Below are 8754 nucleotides of genomic sequence, written 5' to 3' on the forward strand. Positions count from 1 at the left end.
TGCCTGGGCAGGGTCTCCTTCTCCAGGGAACAGAGAGCTGATAACCAGAACTGGAACCCTGGTTCACACCTCAGAGGATTTTCCATTCAGTCTAGTTTGGGGTCCAAGGATAGAATTGGGACTTTTAGAAACCCCTATGGTAAAAAGAAAAATAAAAACCAGACAAGACAGAATGCTTCTGTGAATTCAGTGATGTACTTACATTAATTTGTAGATTTAAAATTGACGACCTTATCTTCACACATAGGCAGAGTAGTGCTTATTCAGTAACTGAACCATACTTGGTGGATCTGCAAACTCATGGACTTCTTGTGATAACTCTATGGCCCTCTAGAGTCTTCTACCTTCAGTTGGGAACCAGTGGCCTCACTTTCCTTGTTTGAGCTATCATCGCTTCCCTGCTCTGCGGAATTCCGTGATTTAGTTTAGAAAAGCCGAGTGCGCAGAATGACGATATCTTAATGGCAAGGCTATGTTAATAATGCCACAAACAGGAAGTATACTGACTATGTTTGCAAGAGCAGGCTTGCAGCAAGATGCTTTGTGTGTAAAGCAAGTGGATCTGACTGTGTGTAATACCGCAAGGCATCGGTCCTTGATCTTGGGAGGCTTGAGCCATTGGCCAGCTCTCTGTCCCCTCCTCCTCCCCTCCTTCCTTTCTTCCTTTTTTCTCTTTCTGAAACAGAAGCTCCTCAATGGAGCATAAGCTTCTTGAGGGCTGAGATCTTCATTTGTTTTTACTGCTGTATCTCCAGCCATAAAATAGTGCTTGTCACCTAACAGACACTTAGTCAATACTTATGAAGTTCAGTTCTTCCCTTCTTTCTAGCAATCACATGTTTGTCGAGCACCTGACTGGGCCTGGCCCTGTGCTGGTTTCTGGGGGTACAGAGCCAAGCTCGAATGCAGCCCCACAGTCCAGTGGAGAGAGCACCAAATCATCATACTGCTGTGGAGGGAAGCCTGGGGGGCAAGAGAAGGCAGTAGAGGTGCACCTGACTCAGCCTGGAGGCCTGGAAAAGCTTCCAGGAAGCTATGATGGCTGGGTTCTGAAGGATGACCTGGAGCCAGCCAGTTGAAGAAGGAGGGGGAGGGAATTCCTGGCTCAGGAAGTAGCCTGTGCAAGGCCTGGATATGTGAGAGGGCTAACGTGGGGGAGGAACTAACTCAAGTGATTCAGGAGGACAGGGTGCAAGGCGCCTCCTGACTCAGAATGAGCCCTCAGGGTGGAGGTGGGGTGGGGAGGCCCTTACATCCTGTTTGTTTGCCAAGAAGCTGGATACTGGAGAGTCTGGGGGAGGCTAAAATGAAGTCGTAATAGTAACTGCAGATTTTCTTGATCTACATTCAAGTTTTCATTATCCTTGGGCAGACGAGACGTGGGTGACCTCAGCCTCTCCATGCTTTGCAGAGTCAGGTCCTGGGTCCCCTAAGAAGTCCTGTCCAGGAGCGGCTCCAGGCCACAGTGAGAAAGAAAGAGGGAGAGAGAGCAAGAGCCTACCTGCCTGAATGTCCCTGGCTGTGTGTCCAGTTGTACTCCAAGGCTAAATATATTATTCAAGGCCCTGCTTTTTGGTGAGTGGGGACATTTGAGGTTTGACTGTCTCTTTTATTTTTTTTCTTTCTACATAGCATAGATTCTTAAGAATGGTCTGTAATTCATCTAGAGGAAAATCAGAAAAATACTTTTTTTCTTTGGAAAATGGACTCGAAGAGATCAGTTTAAAAAATGATTCAGCTGTTTTTATTTTAACTGAAATCGTTTGCTTCTGAGAACAGTGTAATTAACTGCCTGGCAATTTATAGTCTGCTTCTCAGGATCTGCAAAATAGCCAAACTGATATTATCCTCCCCAACTAGCAGGCTCTGAGGGGAGTGAGGTCTCCTTCATCAACAGGCCTCGGCTCCCTCTGCTCTTGCAGGAGGCCATGTGTCACAGTTGTCAGCAACTCCAGTGGCGTTTTTATTTTGTCTTGTCCCCCTTGACCTAGTAATTCTACTTCCAGGACATATGCTAAAGAAATAATCAGATATTGTGGGGGAAAATATTTGAGGATGCTCACTGCATTTTTTGGTCGTTTATATTAACCGGAAAAAATGAAAGTAACTTAAAGATTCATAATAGGGGTGTGGTTATATACATGTCGACAGGTCTGAGTGATAGAATACTATACAGCTGCGAAAAATCATGCTTGAAACAAATATATAAGGATATGTGGAAATGCATAAAATAGTGCTAAGTGAAAAACCAAGGTATGAAATTGCATATACGACAATATTATTCAAAATAAAGCACACAGTACTGGGTAATGAGGACAACAGTGGCTATCTTTATGGGATTATGGGAGTGGGTTTTTTTTTCTTAGACTTTTCTGTATTTTTCAAAGTTTCCTAAGTGAACATGTATTAGTTTTAATAAACAGAGGCTCTTCAGGGTCGGGAGCAGCAGCTGTGGCTTGTAGTCTCACTTGCCCAGCCTGTCTCTGAGCCGCAGTCTCTCATCTGTAAAAGAGGTTAATGGTTTCCACTTCAGAGAGTTGTAGTGAGGATCCAAAATAACGTATGTAAAACCCCTGACACATATGCCACACTCACTAAATACTAAGATGATATTCCATGAAGCCTTTAGATATCCCTAGGTGGGAATACTGTCAAGATGAAGTTATAGTAAGAGTGTTTCCTAGACAGCTCTGAGTTGCAACCGTTCTTCCCTTTTCTCAAGTATGTAGGGAATGCCCGTATGCCCACAGAGGAGCATCTAGCTTTTGAGGCTGTCAGCTCATCTCTCCCAACTCAAGGATTTTCTTCTCCTTTGACTCTTCTCTTCATTCTCCCCCACTGACATCTGTTCACTGCCTCGTCTACCAAAGGGGAAAGCATTCTTTGGAACTAAAGCTGAGGCACCACTGAGAGTCCTTGCAGCTATGAAATACTTATTGTCACTGGGAATAATAGGTGGCGCTGGCTGATCACCACGCCTGCCAGGCTGGGCCCCAAGGAGGGGCTATAATGAAGCAGTGGAGGGTGGATTCAGGCCACACAGCTAGGCAGTGTCCCCTGCCTTTGGGCAGAGCTCTCCTCCAAGTATCCTGCTGGCTCTCTGTTTACCTCTTCCCTCAGGCTGTCCGCATGGCTCCTGCCTTGGCTCACCAGTTTTACAGACCCAGGTTGGTTTGCGGGTGAAGAAACACCTTCATCTCACCAGACTTATGGAGCCTAAGGTCATCTCAGTGACTCATTTGCCAGTTTGCCTGAGGGTCCAACAGGCCTAACCCTCACCAGCAGGGGTATGGAGCACGTAAGCTCTGATCTTACAACCAGGCAGCCTCAAGGTCACGGGAACACCTTGGCAGTGTCTGCAGCATGCAATTCAGTCATCTCTCAGGGTAGAGTGCTTTGCACTGCTTGTCTGATGGCATTTTTCATTTTTTAAATTACAGTAAAAAATATAGACCCTGGCTGCAAATCCGAATTACCGGGAGAGCTTTGAAAAATTAGTAATGCTGTGGCCCCACCCGTACCAACAGAACCAGAATTTCTTGGGGACGAGATCCAGGAATCAGGATTTTTAGAAGGTCCCCAAGTGATTGTAATGTGCGGCTGGGATTGAGAACCACTGTTAAGGTACAGATGGATAAAGCTGGAAGAGAGCAGCCCAGAGGTCCCTAAATTTGTTTGACCACATAATCCTTGAAAAGTTATAATAGCTTTGTGGGTAATGATCATGAACTATAATACAGGCTTAGATTAAAGTAAGTGGCAAGAAATGGTTTCACAGATGAATTAATTGTAAGCCGCAATAACACCGAGTTACATAATATACTTTTTAACTTGGAAAATTAGAAAAATGAAGCCATTTTATTTTCTCAACAAGAAAAATAAATATATGTTAAAGTAAAGTAAACTGTCTTTAATTTTACATTTTTTTTGGTTATAATATGTCATCAAAAACCACTAACATTTTCTATAAGAACGATGGTTTCGTTTTCTTATGTCATAGCCACTTATTGTCACATATGACATTACTGGGTTGGAGCATTGCATCAGGTCAACCTCAACATCCTTCTCTTTGCAAGACAATATAAAGATCTCCCGTGCACAGGGTTGCTGGAGTGCAGGGAAGAGGAAAGAGACTTCCGGTTGGTGATATTTCATGTTCGAAATCAAGCTTTGTGAGAAATCACAAGTAGAAGTCCAAATGGTTGCTGCCTCTGAATCAAAGTCTCAATCAGACCCCATGCTCTCCCGCATTCATGCAGGTAGATTACTGCCTTAATAATAGTGAGAGCAGCTGTGTAGATAGATCTGTTTAGTATTTTTAAAAGCCATATCTACTTTAGCAGATGTAATTTGGAAGAAAAAGTATTTATCTTTTAGTTTTATCACCTTCATTACCGCAATAGAAATAGTTTTAGAATGTGGATCTAAGCTGCCCAGACAAAGGAAGAGGACTGGATCCAAAGGCGTCTCGGTGGCCACACTGACTTTTGGTGCTAAACCTCTCCTGTGGCCATTTTGGGGTCCTGAGATATCCACTTAGGTGACCCTATCAGCAGCCCCCGAGAAATGTTGGGACAAGGGGGACGAGGAAAAGAGAACTCTGTGGGCACTTTCAGTATCCTCCCTCCCTGCTGTGACCAGAGGGGAGAGATGCTAAAGGCAGTAACTGAGGCCGAGGGTGACAGACAGGCAGCAAGAAGAGGCAGCAGCATTTCAGAGGACTCTGTTGAAGAAGCCTGAGAAGTATGTTTTCTGGAGGAGTTCCACTCAAAATGGTGAAAACTAAAGAAAACATTCAATACTAAAAACTGGGGAAGAGTCCAGCTCTTGAAAAACTTTGTTAAGAAAGAGTCATGTCTTGAGGATCCTAGATAGCTAAGTGTCACTGCATTCCAATTTCTAGCCTGTATTACGTCTTGGAATAATGAGTTACATAAGTTTACTCCCCATCGTGAAGTTTTTTTTACCATAATTCCGACTTAATGAAAATGGTAGATTTAGGAAACAAATGTTATCGACTTGCACAGACTTGTGCCTGGACTATCAGATGCACGGGAGGGAAGGGAGGGGGAGGGGGAGGGGGAAGAGACAGTGAAAGCAAAGAGCCTCTTCATTCTAATAAGCATATATTGAACTCTTGTTACATGCCAGTGGGAGCCGGTAGCATATATGGCAAATGGGTGTCCCCTTCAGGTAGAGCGGTGGCAAAAAGGGGGCCCCCTCTGGATGGACTCATGAGGGAAACCCACCTCTTTGGGTAGAACCTTTAGACAAGGGCACCTTCTCTGAGCATAGCAATTAGAAAAAGTCCCTTGTTCTGGTCAGAACTATTAAAAATTAGAGCATCCTTTTGGTGGACTAATTTTAAAGTCACCTTCTCTGGGCATAATAATTAAATCAGAGTGCCCCTTCCTCCATGTGCAGTCAGACAGGACTTTGGGTTTCTCTGAATTTTGGCCCCAACTTGAGACTCCTAGGCAGGATGCCCTTGTAGGGATTCAACTTGCACGGAAGCACAGGAGATCCTACAGTGCCCTGAGCTGGGCCAGACCCCAGGCGTACAGATCTATGTAAGAGCTAGACCTTGTTCTTGAAGAATTTGTAGAACTCCCCCTCTTAATCTCCACCCTCATTAACTCACCCCATTGTCTGCCAGCTCCACCCATGCTGCACCCCTCTCAGCAGAGCTTGTCTGTGGTGACAAAATGTCTACCCTCCAGATGCATGGGCTGCAGCTCCAGGCTAAATATCTCTACAATGAACAACTAGGGCTAATTGTTCGCTGTGAGGGCGCATCGCTTATGGATTTTAGATGGGAAAATATGGACGTAACTTTATGCTTCAGTATCTGTTTAAAAACTGTGTTGTGTTCTGTTTAAATGTGCTTTTAAATGGTGAGTTTGGGCATAGCTGAGGTGTTTTTCCCCCTTTTTCATGTTCTTTAATAAAAGAAAGCAGTTTATCTCTAATCTGGTGATTAAGAGCTGGCTTTAAGGACTAATTCCTACCTAGCTCATTGTACTAAGACTGTGCCAGGCCCTATGCCAGGTAGTGGTGACACTGACTTGCTAGACTTACCTTTTGCTCTTCTGTCTTAACAGTTGGGAAGACAGTTTAGAAGGAGACAACCTCACTGCAGATCGCTGGGTCTTATGTGAAAGGCATAGAGCTTAGAGGCAGGGAAAGCCTCTCTCGTCTTTCTAAAAACTCCTGTTCATCCATCAAAACTCCCATTCGGACACTCCCTCCTCTTTACATCCTTTTCTGACTTCCTCTGTTATGTTCCTGCTGGGCTTCGTTCACTTTTGCAACCCTTGGCTCCTCCAGGTGGCCCAGCTTTAGAGGAGATAGTTGACACAGACTGCCAAATATGTATCGATCCTTCTTATATTCATTTTTATTTCTTTTCGTTTACCACCTCTGGAGAGTAACATGACCTTCTTCTTTGAAACTCAGTAGAACAGCCTGGCCTTCTTGGGCCTAAGAAGAACTGGAAGCTAGAAGTTAGCATTCTCTCCCTAGATGAGAAAGCTTGGATTAAAGATTGTGTGGATTTGCAAACAGGGGAGCAGAGCCTTCAGATCCTGATATGTTTAGATGAATTTGAAGGGTTCCCTCAACCCCAAGGGAAGTCAGAGTTATATTAGGTGATTGTGGGGCCAGTGACATCCTTTTCAGGTAGAAAGAAGCTCTGGTTATGAGTCTGGCTCACTTTGCTTATTTTGCCCTGGGGATAAGCCCAATTCCAGTATTTGATAATGGGGATAATTTCAGTGCTCAACCTCTGTTTTCTATTTGCTGGAGGATCAAATGAAATCCTGCATGGAAAAAGGCTTTGTAAGCAAAAAAATCACCCCACCCCAAATATTATGTATTAGCATCCTTGAGAACAAGGATAGCGGCTGACTCATCTCTTTTTCTGTAGCATCTAGTTTGGAAGTAGGCATGCTACAAAAGTTTGTTGAATGACTAAGTGTCCTAGTAGGAGATAGGTGTTTGTATTTCTTTAAATCTTTCCATATTATCGAATACATCGGCCATACTAGTTACTGCTTACCCTTAGCTGTTCTGTAATTTCTGCACTTACCAACAGTCTGAAGTTCCCAACACCCTAGAGATAGTTTATTGACTCCTAGGTATTTTTGCCTGCCATCAGTATATACTGCTGGCAAATGGACAGTGATGCCTACGCTATGACCTTTTTTGGTAAGAGCCCAGGTCTCCCACTATACACCACAAGAGTGAGGGCTGTATCTTATCCATATTTATGTTCCTCCAATGCCCTGGTATGCAGGAAGCGCTCAATATATATTTGTTGACTGACTAATAGTGAGAGGGAGTAGCATGTTTTTGTACATCTATTTGGCCAGCCAGATCAACTCTAGATATCAGAAAGTAACAAATGTAACAACTAGATTATCCCACCTCACTTTTGTGTTGAGGTGATCCCCTTTTTTTTTAAATTAAAGAACCTTTGAACAAAAAGCCATGGCTTTATTATTATTTTTAAAGAACTTACTGTGTGCCTGCCAATATAGGAATCACGAACTCATTATTATCCCCACTGCCGTGTTGAGGAAACAGGCTCAGAGAAGAGTAAATAATTTAATCAAGAGTTGTGGAATAAGCTGAGGATCAAGAATCTGAACCCCTGACACATATTCTCAATGACAATGAATGGGGAGTAAGTACTGAAAGTAAGGAGCAGGAAGGGAATATGTTTCTGGCCCCATCAAGGGGAAGCTTAGCTTGGGGTAAGATCAGAGGGAGGGCTTCTTGGTGGGACCTGGGAGATTCATCACGACTATAACTGATGGGACTAAAAAGTAAATTAAAATTTCTTGGGGGAGCCAGGGAAAGAAAACAGAAAACGGAACTTTTCTCTGTGAAATTAATCAGCCTTTCTGCATTTCTTTCTAATTTAAGAAGCACTTTGACCTGTGTTGTCTCATGTAGTCCTCATGACAGCCCTGTGAGATTTTACTCCTATTTGAGAAATGAAAAAAGTAGACTCAGAATGATTATAACTGAGTTGCCCATGGTGGCAAGTGGGAAGGTTCTGAAGGCCAAGAAACCATTCATTCATTCATGTATTCATTCATTCAAGAAATGTTTATTGAGCACTTACTACGTACCACGTACTGATTTAGGTGCCAGGGGCACAGCAGTGAACAAGACAGACAAAACTCTTTGTCCACATGGACCTTACAAGGTAGATAAACTATCTTTTATTTCTTTTAAATTTCTCTCTGTCAATTAATGGATATTGGTTTTGGTTTTCAAGCTTGGTTGTATTTTAGAATCATCTGGCACACTTTGAAAAAACACTGATGCCTGGGTCCCACTCCATGCTAATTAAAGAGATTCTCTAGGGGTGAAGCTCAGGCACTGGTGTGTGTGTGTGTGGGGGGGGTTTGTGTGTGTTTGTGTGTGTGTGTGTTTTAAACCTGCTCCAGAGGGTTTTGTTGTGCTGTCAAGCTTGAGAGCAGTGGTTCAGAGCAGTGGTTCCTAACCTTGGCTGCTCATTACAATCACCTTGAGAACTTAAAAATATATATACCAATGTCTGGGCCTCACCTCTGAGACAAATTAAATTAGAATCTCCACTGTTGTAACCAGACATTTGTATTTTACTTTTTAAGATATTTCTGTTTAATTACTTAATTTTTTATGGTGACATTGGTTAACGAAATCCGGTAAGTTTCAAATGTACACTTTCACAGTAAGGCATATATATTGCATTGTGTGTTCACC

General features: G+C 43.2%; 1 long non-coding RNA gene across 1 annotated transcript in view; it reads left to right on the forward strand.

Moving 5' to 3' along the window:
* The first annotated feature begins 1265 nt into the window (after window positions 1–1265).
* LOC112477151 overlaps window positions 1266–8754 on the forward strand; it is a 74213-nt gene continuing 66724 nt past the window's right edge. The window contains exons 1-2 of the long non-coding RNA XR_003045332.1: window positions 1266–1320; window positions 1412–1575. This is a non-coding gene — a long non-coding RNA (uncharacterized LOC112477151). The remainder of the gene's footprint in view (window positions 1321–1411; window positions 1576–8754) is intronic.

This window comes from Pteropus alecto, unplaced genomic scaffold (assembly GCF_000325575.1).
Source record: "Pteropus alecto unplaced genomic scaffold, ASM32557v1 scaffold312, whole genome shotgun sequence".
NCBI classification, from domain to species: domain Eukaryota; kingdom Metazoa; phylum Chordata; class Mammalia; order Chiroptera; family Pteropodidae; genus Pteropus; species Pteropus alecto.